The 20,819-nt window shown below is 47.0% G+C and overlaps 1 pseudogene across 1 annotated transcript; it reads right to left on the reverse strand.

Moving 5' to 3' along the window:
* Nucleotides 1-1,177: 1,177 nt before the first annotated feature.
* LOC308337363 (inter-alpha-trypsin inhibitor heavy chain H6-like) lies at nucleotides 1,178-20,552 on the reverse strand (annotated as a pseudogene). The gene is made up of 6 exons: nucleotides 20,454-20,552; nucleotides 16,115-16,324; nucleotides 10,476-10,596; nucleotides 4,704-4,853; nucleotides 2,017-3,497; nucleotides 1,178-1,784 (listed from the first exon to the last, which is right to left on the reverse strand). The product of its transcript is annotated as an inter-alpha-trypsin inhibitor heavy chain H6-like (transcript).
* Nucleotides 20,553-20,819: the final 267 nt, after the last annotated feature.

The raw sequence follows: 20,819 nt of genomic DNA on the forward strand, positions 1-20,819 counted from the left end.
CTTTGGGCTTCATTCTAGGTAAGATGGGAAACTCTTGAGGGGGTTAAGTGGGAGCGGGACATGAAGCAGTCTTTGTTTTTAAATAATCCTTTTGCTGCTGAGGAAGAATGGCAAAAAAAAAAAAAGAAGAAAGGAAGGAAGAAAAGAAAGAAAGAAAGAAAGAAAGAAAGAAAGAAAGAAAGAAAGAGAAAGAAAGAAAGATATCCCGAGAGAGGGAGCAGGGAGACCAGTGAGGATACTGGAACAGTTTTCTAGGGTAGACATGATCGTAGTCTGCCCTAAGATAGTGACAGTTGGGGTGGTGAGAACTGGGTGCATTTGGCAAATATGTCAGAGGCAACATTGCCAAGAATTGAAGATGGATGGGATATTGGCGGGTGGTGAAGGAAAGGGGCATGTCAAGGATCTCATGCCCAAATTTGTATCCCTGTGACTTACTGCCACCACCAACTGGTTCTAATCCTGCCCTATAATGTCTCCCAAGAAATGTTGCTCTTCTTAGGAAGAGAGAACAATGGAGTGGTGGAGCACATTCAGTCTGCAACCAAATGATGTAGGCCCAAATCTCTTACTAGTTGTGTGACATGGAATAAGTTACTTCAGTTCTCTGCACTTCAGTTTCCCCATGAGTAAAATGCAGGTATCCACAGGTTGTGTGTGTGTGTGAGTGTGTGTATGTGTATTAAATGAGGGACTAAAAGAGCAATACATAGACAAGTACCTGCACATACGAAGGGCTAAAAAATGTTAACCTTTATTACTTCACAGTCTTTAGGAAATTTAAGGATAATTGTTATCATTTCCAATTTGTGTACCCCTCTCCTTAAGCAGGGCTGTATATAGAGCACAAAAGAACTAATCAGACCTGCCTTACCCAGTGATGCCTCCACTTAGAACCCTGTATTCCTACCCTGTTTGGGAAACATGAGCAATTCTCTTGCCCAAGAAAGCAAATGTCAAAACCACAGCTTGATCAGTTTCTTTCTGTTTCGCTTTCCCAGTCTTAATATCCCTCCTCTCTCAGGGCCTCTAATTCTGTGCTTAGGTTCTAAGGCCCAGAGAGGTTAAGTAGCTGATTCAAAGTCTCAAAGCAAGCAAACTGGCAACTGTCATCACTAGAATCTGCAGAAGCTTTGTACATTCCTAGTTCCCAGAGCTCTCCATTCATACCTCCTCCTCATGGCTTGACCTCTTGCCCGTGGCACTCATCATCTTCATCAGGAGTGAGGAAGGTATAGAAAGCTGGTGGGTTCAAGGACTCCATGGTCATGGACTCCACCATTGACTCAGACAGCAGCTCTAGCTCCTCAGGGAGATGGAGCAGGCTGGCCACCTCAGGGAGGATGCTAGAAGGCAGCAAGACTGGCACGTTTGGGGGCTGCCTTCTGGCATAGGCCTGGAGCTGCTGGAGAGGCCCATTGTTGGGACTTCTGACACAGGTAGTCCCAGAATTTGCCTGGTGTTTTGGGGCCCCAGCAGCAGATCCTGCTGAAGCCAGAGCTTTCTCAGGGCAGCAGAAAGGGCAAGGTGGAGTCAAAGGGAATTGGGAGGGGTGCTCCAAAGACAGAGGTGGTCATGGTCTTGCTGGGACTTGCGGGACTTGAGGTTGTGCTTGTGAATGTGTTTGGATCCTGAGGAGGTAGGGGCATTGGTCTGGCAGGTCTGGGGGGGTAACGGGGTTTTGGGTTTATTGGGGATTGGGGTCCTAGGTTTGGAAAATGATAAGTTTGGGTAATGTGGGGGAGTTGGGGTATTAGAGTTAAGAGGTGTTGGGACCGGGGCGCCTGGGTGGCTCAGTGAGTTATAGCCTCTGCCTTCGGCTCAGGTCATGATCTCAGGGTCCTAGGATCGAGCCCGGCATCGGGCTCTCTGCTCAGCGGGGAGCCTGCTTCCTCCATCTCTCTCTGCCTGCCTCTCTGCCTACTACTTGTGATCTCTGTCTGTCAAATAATTAAATGGGATCTTTAAAAAAAAAGAGAGAGAGAGAGGTGTTAGGATTTTAGGGATGTTAGGTTAAGAGGATGCTGGGTTTAGGGTGTGACAGATTGTTTGGGGTCTTGTGAGCAGGAACCTTTGGTCTAGTTTTGTGATAGGTGTTTGAAGATCTGAAGCATGGAGATTGGCCTGTGGCAAGGTTTTGGGTGGCTGTGATGTGAGTACCCCAAGTTGGGAATGTGATAGAGCATCCAGTTTGGGTTGTGATGGAACACCAGGTTTGGAGGACAGTGCAATATCATGTTTCACAATGCCAGCTTTGGGCTGGGATGGGGTGCCAGGATTCAGAAGTGGGACTTGTGTCTTGGCAGTCATGGGTAATAGGGTACCAGGATTCTGGTGTGATGGCACGCTGGGCTTCAGAAGCAATAGGGCACCAGAGTTTGAGGGCCCAAAGGCAGCAGTTGTTGTTCTGAGAGTTGGCTGAACCAAAGTGCCAGAATCCTGTTGTGTAGGATTTGGGGATTTGGGGTGTGCTGGGGTGGATAGGGTACTTAGTGTCCTGAGCCAGTGGCTCCAACTCCTTGGAACTGGACATAATTTCTGTAGAAGCAGGAGCCATTGAGGATAAGTAGGACCTTGGTTTCACAAGCCCTAATTTGGGAGAGACCTTGGGTAACAAGGCTGACTGGGCTGTGCCTGTCCCGAGGCCAGGTCTGCTGGTGGATGAAGGCATAATGGTGCCTAGTACAGCTGCAGTGGAAATCTGTGATCTGACCTTCCCACTTGCCTCCTTGGGCTGCACCATGACCAGTGAAGTCAGAGGTGTGACAACATTGTATTCAGGGGACAGGTTGAGGACATTGGTGGCCAGCAGGCGACGAGTGGTAGTGTCACAGGCTTGGAAGCATCCCTCAGCAACTCTCCACTGGTGGTGTAGGCCCAGAGGCAGCAGGTGAAGTGGGCTACATTGTAGGCCCACTCCCCTGGGACACCAGAGTTCTTCTGGCTCTGCTGGTGGCTGCCTCACTGTGGCAGGCCACAAGAAGCTGACTCTTGGGGCCACAGGCTGCCAGGTGGATGCCAAGTTCCTGCTTTCCTACCTGCCTGCCTGCGCCTGTCCTGCCACCACCAAAATTTTGAGCCACCAAATAACGGGGAAAAGGTCCAAGGGGAGGCCCCAACCAAGCCTCCCAGGTAGTCCAGATGCACGTCTGCCAGCAAGGAATGGAGATCTCCTCATAGAGGCCCTTCAGCTGTAGGGCTGCATCAGTGCCCTCATACATACACCAGGCTGCTTCCTGGTTCTCCAGGGGCAGGTGACACAGCAATGGGAAGTCAGCCTCATCCCTGAAGGCCAAACTAAAAAGGGACACCCTGTTGCCCAGTGCCTGACAGATGTTGGAGAGGATCACCCTAGGGGTCATCACACTGGCTGTGGGCTCCCCATCTGTCAGGAAGATGATGAGATGGATCCTCCCCACATTGCAGCCCCGACCAGTCTCCTGATTGCTGTGGTTTAGCAATGCTATGCTGTAGCAGAGCTGCACTGATGTTGGTCCCTAATTGGGAAGCAGACCGTGAGACCATGTTTTCTAGTTATTTCTATCCCCATTGCAGACACCTCAGACACCTCACCAACCTCTCAGGCTCAGTCATTTCTCATCTTTGCTCAGACTGTTTCTGCTGCTTATCCTTCCCAACACCCCTGCCCCCACACGGGTTCCCTGAGATCTGACAGTGGGGCCCACACGTCCTTGGCTTTTATCATTCCCTGTCTCAGACTACGATTTGCCTCTTTCCTGGGGGGATATCTTTTTTTTTTTATTTTTTTATTTTAATAAACATATAATGTATTTTTATCCCCAGGGGTACAGGTCTGTGAATCGCCAGGTTTACACACTTCACAGCACTCATCATAGCACATACCCTCCCCAATGTCCATTTCCCCACCACCCTCTCCCATCCCCCCTCCCCCCAGCAACCCTCAGTCTGTTTCTTGAGATTGAGTCTTTTATGGTTTGTCTCCCTCCCAATCCCATCTTTTCATTTTTTCTTTTCCTACCTCCCCCCAACCCCCCCCGCCTTGCATCTCCACTTCCTCATATCAAAGAGATCATATGATAGTTGTCTTTCTCCGATTGACTCATTTCGCTAAGCATGATACCCTCTAGTTCCATCTCTAGTCAGACAGGCAACTCCTCAGTGATAGCAACCCCACCTCCATGCTATAGGGGAAGGAAGGGCTGAGTTTACCAGAGGTGGCGAGTGGGGGAGACTTCAGTACTTCTCTGAGAGACGATTGATCAAAAGCCAGAATCAGGGCAGCAGCTTGACCAAGTGCTTGGAAATACATACATAGATTATTGATTTTAAAAAGTTTTGGCAAATTTTTCTGAGTATGCGCTTTAAAGAAACTCAGGGCCAGAGAAGAATGTGCCCTAAAATACATAGTGCTATGTTCTTTTAACTAGGAAAGGGGACGCAGAAGGATGAAGGGACATATTTGTATAAAATATAATAGTGATGTTTCACGTATTGTGAGAGGTGAGGTGGACAGGGGAACAAAGGGAGCATTTCAAGAATTCCCCATATCTGGGGCACATGGCTGCCTCAGGCAGTAGAGCACGTGACTCTTAATCTCAGGGTCATGAGTTTGGGGCCCATGTTGGGTGTGGGGCCTACCTAAAATAGATAAATAAATAAATAAAAAGGAATTCCCCACATTACCACAGCCCATCCATTTGAGTGGGTGGGTCTACACTTACAACCACCAGTTTCCATGTGACCCAGGTAGTCCTTGGTGCTGTGGATATTCTGGATGCTAGCTAGACACTAACCGAGTCAGAAAAGGTGATGATGTTGAAGTGGTCGTTGACCTGCACACCACCCAGGATCACGTTCGTGGCCTTTTCAGTCTGTGCGAATGGGTGAAATGAAGGAGATGGACCAAGGCTGGAGGTCTTGCTCAAGACTGAAAAGTTCTTTCTTTTTTTTTTTTTTTAAAGATTCTATTTATTTATTTGACAGACAGAGATCACAAGTAGGCAGAGAGAGAGGAGGCAGAGAGAGAGGAGGAAGCAGGCTCCCCGCCAAGCCGAGAGCCCGATGCGGGGCTCGATCCCAGGACCCTGGGATCATGACCCGAGTCAAAGGCAGGGGCTTTAACCCGCTGAGCCACTCAGGTGCCCCTGAAAAGTTATTTCTATACAGGGTACTAAGGCCTAAGTGTGGTACGGTTTTAAGACTCTCTGACTCTGGCACTCCGTAAGTCTAGAATTCTCGGGGTCAAAATGCTATAATCCTAGAACTGCACTGTCCAATGGAAACTGCTAGCCACATGTAGCTACTTAAATGTAAGCTGGTTAAAATTAAAGGAAAATGATAAATAAACTGTTCCTTTACTTGCAGTAGCCACATTTCAAGGGCCCAATAACCACACGAGGGTTATTGCAGAGCAGTGGCTACTACTGTATGGGACACCTCAGAACTTCAGAACATTTCCATCATCAAGAGAGTTCTATTAGACAGTGGTGGTCTAGAAGGTTCAAGCTCCATGCTTTCAGGGTGCTCGGACCCTGTGTGTTCCATGGTTCCCGGACCCCACGACCCAGGATTCAGTGATTCCAGGACCCTAAAGCTTAAGGGCTTTATGATTCTGGGTCTTTGTAACTTCCTTTGGGTGACTTTGCAAGCTCTGGTTCTGCCCTATGTAATCTGTTCTTTTACCTCACCTTCCATTTCTTCCAGGCAGATCCTCTCCTCAGTCCCCAGATAAACCAGATTCCATTCCCCCCCCCACCCCAAACTTTACTCTTATTGTGCCCTTTAGGTAACAGACCTTTCCACTTCCCCTTTACTTAGTCATACCTTCACTGCTCCTTCTCTCCTTGATTGCTTACTCTGACCCATGCCCCTTGTACCCAGATAGTCCCTGTCCCAGATGGTTTGCTGGCTGTCATCTGTAGAATGTTTTCATTTTCCACACTGATATTGAGCCCTCTGAGAACAGGGCTTTGAATACTTCTTCCTTTTGGCTCCCTTCTCCACAACAATACCTAGCATAGGGCTAGGCACATAAGAGTTTCAGGGAATAGGGAATGTAGGTCCTAGTGTTAGGTACCTCTTACAGGGCACTTGTTATGTTTCAGGCACTGTGCCAAATACTTAGATGCATCAGCTCATTTAATCGTCATAGCAACACAATGGAAAAGGTACTGATATTATACCCATTTTATCAGTGACAACTCCGAGGCTCAGAGAGGCAGGGTGACTTGCTCAAGGTCACACAACTAGTCACTGATGAACCACGGACGCAAATCCATATTTTGGAGGTGTTAAACATTATGCCTTCCGAGTTTTATATTGTTATAGATTTCAGAGACCACAGGGAATATCACTTGTGACCCACCTTTCTCTATACCTTAAACTGATAGAAGACGCTTTGGATGCTTTCAAGGGGATCAGAGGATGAGCTCAGGGTAGAGGTCACACATTCTGGAATAGGGGGCTGAGGTCTTGCTCAAGACTGAAAGGTTATTTCTATACAAGGTACTAAGGCCTAAATGTTGCATGGTTTTAAGGATTTAGCCACTCATTCTTGTTTTCATTCAGAGGACTGCAACATAGAGCATGATGGCCCTTCCTGAGAATCTCCCGCTAACCAGAGACAAATCATGTTTTTAGAAGCATGTCGTTTAATCCATTGAGATTTTCCAGCTATCTGTCTGTTATTGATTTCTAGTTTAATTCCACATGGTCTGAGAGCATGTATTTATTGTATGATTTATACTCTTTTGTTTTGTTAAGGCGTGTTTTATGGCCCACGAGGTAGTCTATTTTGGCAAACATTCCATGTGAACTGGAGATGGATGTGTATTGTGCTGCTGTTGGATGAAGTACTGTGTAGATGTCAATTATTCAACTGATTAATGGTGCTGTTCCGTTAAACTATGTCCTTACTGATTTTGTGCCTGCTGGATCTGCCCATTTGTGATAGAAGGGAGCTGAAGTCTCTAACTATAACAGTGGTTTCATCTATTTCTCCTTGCAGTTCTAACAGTTTTTGCCTCATGTCTTTTGACGTTCTATTGTTAGGTGCATTACACATTAAGGATTGCTGTGTCTTCTTGGAGAGCCATTATATAATTATAGTTATATAAGATTTTTTTTTCAGTCTGAAAGCAGTCATGGTTTATTAACTGGCCAAACTGCAGAAATAGTGATGGCAGATACCTTAGTTTATCCTTCTAATAAGCTGTTCATCTGGTCTTCCCTATTGCCAGCAACTGCGCCTTCCACAAAATGGGTGATCTTTTTCTTCATTCCACTTCATGGAGAAGATAATTTGCAGGGCCCCTGGAAGTTTTTTGGTTCTTTGAAATACTTTACAGTAATACTTTGTAGGTCTTGTGAATCAGATCCTCCATGCAAACAACGCCATATTTACCAAGAGATCAACCAGTGTGTTATCTGTCAGGGAAATTTGCTCTTTGTTTCTTTTCACAATGCATCTCCTTATCCCTGATAACTTACTTGCTCTAAAGTCTGTTTCATCTGAAATTAATATGGCTGCTCCAGCTTTTTTGTGATTAGTGTTCAGAATGGGATATCTTTTTTTTTTCCATACCATGACTTTTAGTCTATCTGTGTCTTTTTATTTAAAATGGGTTTCTTGTAGACAACACAGAGTTGGGTCTGGTTTTGTTTGTTTGTTTTTGTTAGGTTCTGTTTTGTTTTAATCAACACTGATAGTCTCTGTCATTTAATACGTGTATTTAGACCATTCATGCATGGTTAAAGTGATTACTGTTATGGATAGATTAATATTTGCCATGTTTTTAACCGTTTTCTATTTGCTACCCTTGATTTTCTTTTCTTTTCCTTCCTCCCTCCCTCCCTCTCTCCTTTCCTTCCTTCCTTCTCTCCTTCCTTCCTTCCTTTTTTCGGTCTTATACTATTTTTCTGTCTTCTGTGGTTTTAATTGAGTGTTTTATATGATCCCATTTTCTCTTGTCTTTTAGCAGAGCCATTATGGTTTTAATTTTTTTTTTCTTATTGATTGCCCTAGAGTGTGCAATGTGCTTTTACAACTAATCCAAGTCCACTTTCAGAAAACACTATACAGCTTCAAGTACCTCATGAAAGAATATTTCCAATTCATCCCTCCTGGCTCTTATATAACATTGCTGTCATTAATTTCACTTATCTATAAGCTGTATTCACTGAACACATTATTTCTATTACTATTTTGAGCAAACTCTTTTTGTTAGATCTATTAATTAAAAAAGAAAAGAGTTTCTTTTACCATAATTCATTCCTTTCCTAACACTCTTCCTTTCTTTATGTAGACCCAAGTATATGAACTAGACCATTTCCCTTCTCTCTGAAGAACTTCTTTAAACATTTACCTGTGCAAGGCAGGTCTACCGGCAAAAAGTCCCTCAGTTTTTGTTTGGCTAATAAAGTCTTCCTATCTCATTCACGTTGGAAAGACAATTTTGCTGTATACAGAACTCTAGGCTGGTAGTTTTGGGGGCTCTTTGTTTTGTTTTGTTTCTCTTCAACATGGTAAATATTTCATTTCACTCTCTTTTTGTTGCATTCCTATTCTTGTTCCTGTATAAGTAAGGTGATATTTTCCACGGGCTTTTTTTTTTTTTTTAAAGAAATCTCTCTTCGATTTTCTGCAGTTGGAATAGGATATGCCTATGTGTAGATTTTTTTTTTTTTTTTATCCTGCATGGTGCTCTCTGAGCTTCCTAGACCTGTGGTTTAGTGGCTGTCATTTATTTTGGAAAATCTGTACCCAGTAATCCTTCAAATGTTTCTTGTGTTATTTTCTTTCTTCTCCTCCTGGTGTTCCCATTACACATATGTGATACTTTTGTAATTGTATACAGTCCTTAGATATTCTCTTTTTTCTTATTTTGTTTTACATTCTTTCTTCTCTTTGCTTTTCAGTTTGGGAAGTTTCTATTAACATATCCTCAGGCTTATTGACTTGTTCTTTGCCCATGTTCAGTCTCCTAATGAGCCCACCAAAGGCATTTTTCATTCCTGTTATGGTGTTTTATATTTCTAGCATTCACTTTTTCTGTTCTTAGGGTATCCATCTCTGCTTGCATTACCTGTCTATTCTTGCATGTTATCCACTTTTCCCATTAGAGCCCTTAGCATATTAGTCATGGCCACTTTAAATTCCAGGCCTAATAATTTCTCTGCCATATCAGTCTGGTTCTTATGGTTGACTCATCTTTTTGGACTGTGTTTTGTTTTCATTTTAGCATAGCTTGTAAGTTTTTGGTGAAAGCAGACATGATGTATCACGTTAAAAGATCCTAGGTAAATAGGCCTTTGGTGGGAGATTCTATGTTTATCCGGCCAGGAATTAGGTTGTGCTTGCTAGGTGCTAACAGTTGCGTGTGTCAGAGGCAAAAATTTCTCTTAGGATCCTTGTTTTTGACTCCTCTATTGTCTTGGGTTGCTTGGGATAGTCTTTCTTAAAGACTCTAAGCTTCCAGTTCCATCAGCTATAATCTCCTATTGTTATGCAGGAGTGCAGTGCGTGTGGTGATATTGTGTGGAGAAGGAGAAGCATTTCGTAGTTCCATGCTCAGGTCTCAGTTCTAAAAGACTGAGGGCACCTATGCCCCTGAAATAAGACCTCCACAAGTGCTCCTCAGCTTTTTCCTGACCTTCGTTGGGATGGGTAGGCTAGGAAGGTTGGGAGTTGGGTATAGCCTTTCCCCTACACTTGAGATTACAAAAGACAGCTCTCAATATTTCCCTTCCCCCAGTTTGGTTACACTCTGGTATAATACAAGTTAGTAGACTTGGGTCCCATGGGCTCTGTGGTTCAGAACTTTAAGGCCCATAGATTGTACTGCTCCAGGTCACTTGGACTTTATCATTCTAGAGTCCCAGAGTGTTGTAGTTCAAAATACTGCTTCCAGAACTTTATGGATTCAGGCTCTAAACTCAAAATCTCTTTGGCCTATGGCCCCAGTATTCCATTTTAAGGGTGCTCTGGTAGAAGGGCGACAATATTTTAAATCTAGATGGATCCAGGACTTTGTAGTTTCTAAACACTACAACGCCAGTGCACTGTATTTTTCTGGCTTTGAGGTAAAATAAACAAAACGAGACAAAACAAACCTGTGGCCTCTGGAAGGTTCAGAGTCTAAATTGACTATGGTTTCCTTTTTATATGTTGACTCAGGCTTTATGACACCAGAGTTCTCCAGCTTGAAGGTTCTATGACTCTGGGCCCCTTGGTGATCTGAAGTTTTGTGGTTAAGGGTCTTGATGGTTACAGCCCCCTTGTCCAATGTTTCAATGTTCCCAGTATTCTGTGGTTTCAGGTCTACGTGGCTCCTGAATGTGCGAGGTACCAGGACCCCAAGGTAGGCCTTGGCCTCTAAGATCCCAGGGTCATGGGAGGTAGAGTCTCTGGTCCCAGGGGACCACTGCTCCTGCACTCTCTGCTTTCTGAGCCTTCTAAAACAAGAGCTATAACAGGTCTGCCGGGTCCTTGTTACCTGCTTCATCGTGGTGCCAAACATAGAGCCAGCCGCTTGTATCAACAACGAATACCACGTTTTTCTTGACAGGTGGGAGGCTTCTGGGGGCAAAATAATGAATAAAATCACCCTCGTAAATCTGGACAAAAAGAAGTGAAACCAACAAGAAGTAGGAAAGGCAGTCTAAATCAGTTCCCCTCTTATTCTCCGGCATAACACCCTGCGCCTTTTTCCTTCCTAGGCCTTCTCTCTGCTTCTAGTTAAATAGACATCTCTGCGATTGTTTGTTTCAATGTCCACCTCCTCTACCAGAGCTGTGTCTCTGCTGTTCAGGCTGTCAGCCCAGGGCCTGCCCCAGAACTGTGGAGTGAATGAGGCTGGCTTGTGGCCCAAGGATCCAAGGATCAGGATCTCTGTAATATGTGAGTTCCTGTTCATGAGAGCTGACTTGCACAGTCCCGAGGGCCCCTGGGGACATTTTGCCTGGGCTCCAGGAACTGTAAGTATTGTTTTAACCTCCCTCTATAGAGTGAGCCAGGGGCCCAGCTCCATTGCTGCCAGGGGCTGGGAGTTTGCAGGGCCTCCCTCTCTTCCTTAAGCCTCCTTTCTGCTGTTGCTGGGCAGAGTAGGCAGGGAAGGAGGGAGCAGAGGCCCAGTGAGCTGTTTGTTCAGAGGGGATTGGTTAGACCAGGTGCAGATGCCTTGGGCTGCCAAGGATGTGATTGGCTGCTGACCCCCTTCCCCCACTCCATCTCCCCTCTGCAGAGCTTGGGGGCTGGAATAGCTGAGGGAAGTGGAAGGGGGATGCTGGGAGGGCCCCCAAGGTCAGTGTCAGCTCAGCCTAGGGAAGTATGGGCTTGCTGAGGGTCCGTGCTGCTCAGTAGCCTGAAGTAAGCTCTGCCTTGGGACAGCCAGCTTTACTCTCCTCTCTGCCATTCAGGCGCTCTCTGATCACAAGCCTGGACACACTATCTCCTCCTGTCCCAGGGGGAAAGGAGGATAAGGGAGGACATCTTGCTCTTTCCCTCCACTCCAGCCTTTGAGTTAATTCACACGTGCATGTGGGGGCTCTGTCTCCACTTTCTCCTGGCGCTCTACAGCAGTTCTCAAAGGCCTGGGTCATCCACCGTGCCACTGCCCAGGCCCAAGGCAGAGCCCAGCTGTCCTGAGATTCCTCCCATAGCCTGGGCAGGTGAGAGTTTCTGGGAAAATCACATTCCTATCTCCTCATGGTCCCAGGCTCCCTGGTGGCCTCACACCTCACATCCTATAAGCCAGAGGCATGACCCAGGTCACCACCCTCTCACGCTCCCCTCAGCTGCCATGCCACCTCACTTGGAGTAAATGTTTCCTTTCCTTCCTAATGAAGAAAATTAAGGGCACCAGGCCATGTCCCTTGGACTGCCCACCCCACCCTTGCGCAGGGTTCGCACACCCATACACCTCTTCCTCTATTAAGGACAAAACAGTCTTGTCCTGGACCCCATGCCCTCCCAGCCTCCAGCACCTCCCCCGCCAGTCAGACCCTCCTCTCCAACCTGCCCCACACAAGCTCCTGGGTCTTCTTTAGGATATGGAAAGTGTTGTGTCTTTTCCATCCACTAAGACAATCCCCGCTGATCCCAATCCCATCAAAACTTCCTCCCTGCAGCATACCGAGGTAATGGAATCATCACCTACAGTGGTCTGCTCACGTCCAGTTTATTGCTCTCCACACCACAGACTGGCTTCAGCCCCCACCACACACTGACTCCTCTCTCACTAGAGGCAACAGTACCTAGCTGGTTTCCAAACTCAATAGGAGTATTTTGATTCTTTTTTTTTTTAATTTATTTTTTATTTTTTATAAACATATAATGTATTATTAGCCCCAGGGGTACAGGTCTGTGAATCGCCAGGTTTACACACTTCACAGCACCCACCATATCACATACCCTCCCCAATGTCCATAACCCCACCACCCTCTCCCTATCCCCCTCCCCACCGCCACCCTCAGTTTGTTTTGTGACATTAAGAGTCTCTTATGGTTTGTCTCCCTCCCGGTCCCATCTTGTTTCATTTATTCTTTTCCTACCCCCCAAACCCCCCACGTTGCATCTCCACTTCCTCCTATCAGGGAGATCATATGAAAGTTGTCTTTCTCCGATTGACTTACTTCACTAAGCATGATACCCTCAAGTTCCATCCACGTCTTCGCAAATGGCAAGATTTCATTTCTTTTGATGGCTGCATAGTATTCCATTGTATATATATAACACAGCTTCTTCACCCACTCATCTGTTGATGGACATCTAGGTTCTTTCCATAGTTTGGCTATTGTGGACATGGCTGCTATAAACATTTGGGTGCACGTGCGTGTATTTTGATTCTTATCAGACTGCATCTCCCTGATGTGTTTCACAACTGGCGATCACTTTTGGTCCCAAGAAGAATCTTCTGTCCTGGGAAACTCAGATGGCAAACTCTCCTTACTCTCCAACCAGTTCTCTGGCCCATTTGATTCAGTCTCTTACATGAGTTCCATTTTCTCCCCCTGTCCCTTAAGCAGTGCTTTCTGATTTTTTTTTTTCAGTCATGGCAAGCAAAGAGAATGATTATGCTTGTGTAACACAATGGAGGGAAGTGGTGGGGATATAGAGCTCTGAGCAGACTGCTGGCAGCTGGTGGAGCTAGACACCCAGAGAGCTGAGGAGATCAGTGGCTGCTGGACCTTAGCAATTGCCATCGTGGATCTGCTCTTCTGGCTCAACACATTCTCCCTGGGCCACTTCCCTAGCTCTTGTACTGTCAGTCCCTGAATCTCCATGATGACCCAGTACCACATCTTTCTCCTGTCCAATGCTCTCCACTCTTCCCCCTCCACAACTGCATACCTGATCACTGTTGGACCCAGTCCCTTGGACGTCTGAAGATGCCGCCAATGTATTTTGCCCAAACAATAAATTGCTATATTTCCCCCATCCTGCCTTTGTGTGCCTTTGTCCTTTACAGACCCTATCATCCACATGGTCACTCCAGATACAAACCTGAGCATCGCCCTTGAATCTTCCTGTGCCCCTCACTCCCCACATCCAACCAGCCACCAATTCCTGCTGGTTTAATCTGCTGGATATATCCCAGGCCCACCCCTCCTCTCCATTCCAGACTAACAAAACCCAAATTCAAGGCTTCTTTCTCTTTGGTTCTGCTCCTTCTTTCGCGGCCCCTCCCATCCATGCATCTTTGCAGCAGCTGCTCAGTCAGGTCTTCCTAAACTCAAACCCCATAATGTTATTCCCTTTCATGGCTCCCTTGTCACCTTCAAGACTTATTCCATGTTCCTCATCACACCCCTGCAGCATTCGTAGCCTTCGGTCTCACCTCTTACCATTTCTTGTATCTCAAATCAATGCTCCAGGAACTCCAACCTACGTGAAACTCCCTAAACACCCCTGGATATTTCCAACCTTCATTCCCTGTATCGTGCAGGCCTCAGTTGGCTAGAATGTCTTTCCCATTTCACAGCCCCTCTCCCAACTTGGTATCCATTTTTGCATTCTTTCACCCAGCTCAGTCTTTACTTCTGCCAGGGAGCCCTCCCTGACCACCTTCTTCCCTCATGATGGCATCCGTCCCAGCTTGTGTTTGTCATTGACAGAGAACTTTTCATCGTGTGTGTGTGTGTGTGTCTGTTTCACCCAGAGACAGTGAATAGGATCTCCGTGTGATTCACTTCAGGGTTCCCAGCATCAGCCAGCAGTGGGCGCAAAGCAGATTAGGTACCCAGGGAGTCCCAACTGAGTGAATGAAGGGGTGAATGTGCAGGACTTTGAAAGATGGGCATACTCAAGCAGGAATGGGAGGTCAGTGGAGGGGTCTTGATAGGGGATGCAAGAGTTCAGGGCACGCGGTAAATGGGAGTATCTGTCTTGCTATTTAGTGCCTAATTCCATCTGTTCTGATTATGTTTCTGCTCCAGGCAATGGTCAAAAAGGTAAAGAATGAGGATGCAGACAAATACCTCAGTTAACACACCCACGGGATAGAACACCCGGTTAAGGCCCCTGCTGCCACCTACTGGCAGGGTACCTTCAGCTCTTATTTGGAGAGGGAGACTTACTTTATTCTCCCTCCACAACAGGCTATACCATACCTCTGTGCCTCTGCACATACTGTCCCCTACATCTCTCTGCATCTGCTATTCCCTTCACCCCAACGACCCCAGCAGAGGTAGAGTCTCTTCATATTTTTCCCAGGCTAATTTAAAGGCCAACTCCTTTAGGAAGTCTTTCCTGGAACCCTCCTCAGTGGTATCTGTGCATAACCCATTACAGATTTATATGCAGCATTTAGAACCATTTATGACTGTCACAGGTCTATGTATCTGGCTGCTTGGGGGCTAGGATGTTCCAAAGGCAGACTAGGGGTTGTGTCCACCTCATTTCTGAGTTCCCAGAATCAATGAGGGCAGGACTGGGCTAGAGTAGCTCTGCTTGGTGGTGATGTATCCACATATGAATGAATGAGTAAATATGTGCATGGGGAGAGGTGTTACCAAAGCACTATATTAGCCCAGAGCAGATGGGAAAATTGTCAGTGGGCTGGGCTCATCAGAGAGGTAGCATTTGAGCAAGGTCTTCAAGGACGAGGACCAATGGAGAAAGGAGGGAGAAGACATTCCCAGGGCAAGCGGAGAGTATGAGCAAATACTCAGGCACAAATGAGTGGCAAATTCAGGTGTTTTTAAAGAAAGGCGTGTGGTGTGGTGTGGTATGGTGTGGTATGGTGTGGTGTGGTGTGGTGTGGGGCAGCTGGAGGGTGGTTCGCGTGCCGCAGGTGGTGAGAGATATGGCAAGAAAGGAAGGCTGGGACCAGACATCTCAGGCAGCCATGCAATCGTTGTTGTCAAGCCAAGGGTCTTGGATCCATGCTGGAACCCTCTGGCAGAGCATGAGATCTCTGCATATTCTTCATGAATGTGTGAGCTCAGAATTAAGGGCTCCCTGTTTAGGCAGATGGCTCAGGTGAGGCAAAAAGAATTTTTAAAACACAAAAGTGTGAGGGAACATGAGAGTATCAGAGCTACAGAAAGTGTGAGAGACCAATTACTGGCCAATGGTTCACTTTCCAAAAGGACTGGTTAAGAGTGGGCTATAACTTACTTCAACCAAGAGTGGATTCATTTCAGGGTGCCTGGGTGCTTCAGTGGGTTAAGCACCTGCCTTCGGCTCGGGTCATGATGCCAGGGTCCTGGGATGGAGCCCTGTGTTGGGCTCCCTGCTCAGTGGGGAGTCTGCTTCTTCCTCTGCTTCTCTTTCTGCCTCTCCCTCTGCCCCTCCCCCTGCCCCTCCTCCTGCACTCATTCATGCTCTCTCTCTCTCTCTCTCTCTCTCTCTCAAATAAGTGGAGTCTTAAGAAAAAAAAAAAGGAACGGGTTCATTTGGAGTTTTATTCAATTTATGCAGTTCTGAGTCTCCAACACTTAGAGGAAGCACATGTGTCTCCTATGGTGTGAAGTCATGTGTGCCTATACATCATTCTGTCTGTGTTCACTTGTCTTCACTGATCTCTAGGGAAAAACAGATGAGCAGTTTGCAGAAGCCAGATTACTGGCCAGGCCTGTCTGACTCCAGAGCCCATACTCTTTCCATTCCATTTCCATTTCCATTCCCCCTCATCTGCACATCTCCAGCGATGCCCTCCATGATTACATCGTGCTGGACCACAAAGTGGGCCATGGTGCCTGAGCTGGAAAGGACAGATGGGTCTTGCAGTGCTGGGCAGAAGGTGATTCAGACACAGGTCTCTCCCCTCTCAATCCTGGTAGATGGGGACGAGTCAGCCTCCCCTGTATGGGTGGGAAGGATTGAGGTGGGTGGCACGGAGGGCTCACCAGGCAGAAAGGGATGACATCAAAAGGGGCAATATCTGAGCATGGGGAAAAGCAAACCCTGCACCACCCGCTGCTCCTCCTGCTTACAGCACCCTTCCACTTGCCCCAGTGTTATAATCCTCTCCAAATCCCACAGCCAGCTCCTCCTGCTCTGCCTCTTCCAGCAGGCCCAGGCTGACCCACCCAGCCCTCCCCACAGCTCCCAGGCTCTAGAAGTCTGACCCTCACCCACAACCTTGCCCTGGCTCACTTGCCATCCGTCCCTGGGCCCAGCCTCTGGAGGAGTGTCATGTCCCCACCTAGACCAGAGACCTGGGTCTCCTCCCACAGAGGCTGTGTGGTGTGTGCTGTGGAGAGAGACAAACACAGAAACAGGGCCTAGGTCCCCTCCCATGCCCCTTACTGCTGTGGAAAATTGCAGTCTAGCAAGGTTCTCCTCTGGGATAGAATTTCATGTGTTTTCTGACACACACAGCCCGCCACCCCGCCTTCTGACTCTCAGAATCACGTGTGTGAAGAAGGCTTTTAGCGCCTCATGAAATCACAGATGATTTTCTGGTCCCGGATGTTTGCCGAGCAGGCCACAAGATCAGCTCTTCTGGAATTCCAGCCCAAGACAAATGTCCATTTAGACATGTCTCTGTGCCTCCTTTTTTCCAGAAAATGGAACCTTGGGAATTCTGCTTCCCCCCTTCTTCCTGCTACAGCTGTCAGGAAGCTTGGGGGCAAACTGAGCCCCCATACTCTCTGAGACTTCTGCTTACATACATTCCCTTGGCTTCCTTCCTTTCAGAGGTCTTTGTTCTGTTTTTTCCCCACAGGATTGGCTCTACCCTCTGCTTTAACCTTTAAGAAGAAGGGGGAGGGAGCTGCCATTTATAGCTTAGGGCTTAAGAGTGCAGGCTGCAAGGACTCAGATGCTCCCTGTGGGCCCCTGGACAAGTTATTCACACTCTCTAAGCCTCAGTCTCCTCATCCGTAGCACGGGAATGATAATAGCTCCTATTTCATAGACAGCGTTTGTGGGGATTAAATGAGACCATTTACATAAAGCACTTGGAACCATACTTGGTTCTTAGTATGTGCTCAATAACGCGAACAATTACAGTTATCATCACATCTTCATGAGACTCTGCACCAGTGATTTGAAGGAAGGCATTTTCTCAAATTCTCACAATGGTCCTGGGCTGTGGATGGCATCTCCCCATTGCACTGGTGGGAATAGTGAAGCGGAGCAGTGGAGTCATTTGCCTGTGGTCCCACCTTAGGAAAAGGTCAAAGCTGGGTTCAGAACCCAGGTCTGTGTGTGTCTGTCTCTCTCCTTTATGTATGTATACCACCCTGCCTCTCTGGGTCAGTAGGCTCAAATGAGGCAAGGCCTCCAAGCTAAACAGCTTGGTGAGGGTGGCCACATGGCATGAGTGGTTTCTCTGCGCCTGTCCATTCATCTCCCAGAGGAGGTGGGTAGGCCAGCTCAGTGGTTTTCCAATCTGGCTGGATACCAAATTCACCTGCAAATGGGTTAAGAACATAGATTCCCGGGCCCCTCCCCAACCTACTGAAGCAAAATCCAGAAGGGTGGGGTCCAGGAGTCTGTATTTCTAACAGCTCACATAGTGATTCTGATGTAGCCAGTCTGGACTTCAAACATCTGCAGATGAAATTTTTTATATTTTTTTATTTTGTTATGTTTTTCACCATACGGTATGTCATATATTTTTGTTTGTTTGTATGTTTTACACTGAGCCACCCAGGTACTCCATCTTTTTTTTTTAATTTTTATTGTGTTATGTTAGTCACCATACAATACATCATTAGTTTTTGATGTAGTGTTCAAAACGAGGCTGGCAGCTGGGACAGTTCTCTGGCCTAGAGAGCCTGAGATGGTATCCTCAAGGGCAGCCTGCACTTCACACTGTTTTCCCATTGCCCTTGTATTCTCAATGGTCATTTGTGGAATGTAGTTGTGGCTTTGGCCACCCTTAGTGGAATAAATATCAAAGGCTATAGATCAACCTATTCTGTCATTCCCTCATACACACTTACTTACTGATTCATTCATCATTTATTCATGTTACATTCATCAACTCCATCCTTTACTCACACATTCATACTTTCCATTTTCACTCACATTCTCTCTGTGTCAATCAGAATGCTATAAAAAATCAGATGGCACACTCAGTGGTAACTGAAGATAAATTAGTGAAGACATAATTTTCAGAGGTGGGTAGAGTTAAGGGAACTTACAAGGTATGGCCAGATACCCAAGGACTAATCAGCTAAGTCATTTCCATTCCAAAAAAAACGATGGATCAAGGGAATAAGTTATAAGAAAGAGGTGAATTTTATAAATGGGCACATGGGCTGCCCACAGGAGTTTATGGCCGTTGTTAAGGGGGACTCAGACAAGGTCAAGAGACAACCCAGTGGGTAGGAATACGTGAGAATAAATACTTTAAACTTTCTGATCATCCTCCATCTCATGCCAATGTGTCTTGTTTGCAGAACAAGGGAGCTGGTAGGATCAATCAAGAAAAGTCATTATCCTAGGGCACAGAATGGGATAGTCATGGTTCAAGAGGAGCAAATGGGAAATAATGAAGAGAGCCCAGTACCATCATCTCCTGAGCTACCTTTGTTCCTGCTTGGGGAGGCCCAGTAATCTGTTCTACATCAAGATCTTCTATGTGGGCTCACATTACCTGGTGAACTGAGTGCAGGATCACATCCAGTGCCACAAAGTCTACTATATTAGGAACACTCAGGTTACATAGACTCCATCAACTCATGCCAGCATGGTAAGAGTGAGGTCAACTTCAGAGTTCACGTCAGAGGTGACTCTGGCCTCTCAGCTCAGAGCAAGCAGGTAGGAGGGACCACATGCATCACAAGGCATTGGCTGAGCTGGCCCAGGTAGGCTGTGGGTGGGTGGTACAGCCACTGCCTGAGGATGGGAGGACTCAGTGACAGGGTAAAACCAGGTTCTGGTCACACCTGCTTTTCCACCTAATCAGTAGCTCTATCTTGATCTATCCTTGAAAGGTTCCCATGTGCTAACAGCATCTGTACCTCTGTTTAGCCTGGTGTTGGCACTTCAGGTTGCCCAGGTCTGGCTGCTCCTCCAGCCCCATTACAGTGAGCACCCCTCACCCCTGCCTGACTGGTTTCACTCCTCTGTCTCTCACAATTCTATGCCTTTTCTTGTGCAGTTTCCCCAACCTAGGCTGCCCTCCTCTGTCAGCTGGTGACCATCGTGTGCCCTGACAGCTGCCCTGATATGCCCCATCCTTGAATCTATTTTCTCCCTTACTCAGGGCTGATGGCACAGCCCCCACTCCCACTTCAGGCTGTCCCACTGTCAGCACTTGTCATCCACCAGTTACTGCTCTTTTCCTGCCATCTCTCCCTTACCCCCTTCTATGGCCCAGCTCCTGCATGGTTTGGTCTAGGAAGCCTTCCCCTGTCCTCTTCTGCCTTCCCAGACCGGTCACTGTGCCTTGTGCTCCATCTCTCCCAGTTCTGGCCCATCTCTGACTATGGCATGAATCTCTTCTCTCCAGCCAAGCATAGTAACCTGCACTTTAAGGATATAAAATAAAACAAGGCACACATTTTCCTTAATGTTTGGCCCTGTGCCTGGGCTTGTTAACACAGGTATTGTTCTTGCTGGGAGGATGGCTTGGGTAGAACAAGTGGGAAATGGGGTGCAGGAGGGAGGAAGCACTCTCTTTTACTGGGCACCTGTGCACAGCAACGGCACCATCTGCTTCCACAAGTGTGACCTCACTCAATCTTCACAACAGCTCTATGGGATGGGCATTACCATTAACGGTTCATGAAATCTGAGGAAGCTGAGGCCCAGGGAGGAGAAAAGAGCAGCCCCAGGTCACGTAACCAGTAAAAAAGAGCCAGGATTGAAAACCAGGCTTTCCTGCCTGCCCCTCTTCATCCCCCACTGCAGAAGTGGTAGTTTCCTAAGCAAGGCACTGCAATGGAAGGCCTGGTCCTCATGGCTCCCTTTCTCTTACCTTCAGACTGGCAGGCTCCCCTTTAGGTGGACTCAGACCTTTGACTCCCACCCGTCTTACTCCTCAGAGCAGAATAGAGGGTACTGGTGGCATCACCCTTTCCCTATGGCACCACCTGTTGCCAGGGGTCTCTTGGTTGGGGTCAGCTGTGGCTTTGCCCACACAGTTCAATACCCAGTTTGGACACATGGCCATCTCCACAATGCATACTGCCCTTGCACACAAATGTGTGCATGTACAGGTAAATGCCTGGCACCAACCTTCATACTTATGTGCACAGTGCACAATGCAGCTTACAAAACACTTTCGCATCAAGTGTCACCAATAATTAATCACAGAAGATGTCACCCAATGTGTATCAGGGAACACTCTAGGTGCTTCTCATCCACTATCCAATGTGATGCTCACAGGACCAGGCTGTGTGAGCTAATGTTTACACCTTACAGGTAGGAGATCCAAGCC

Source organism: Martes martes (assembly GCF_963455335.1).
Source record: "Martes martes genome assembly, chromosome: X".
Lineage (NCBI taxonomy): Eukaryota > Metazoa > Chordata > Mammalia > Carnivora > Mustelidae > Martes > Martes martes.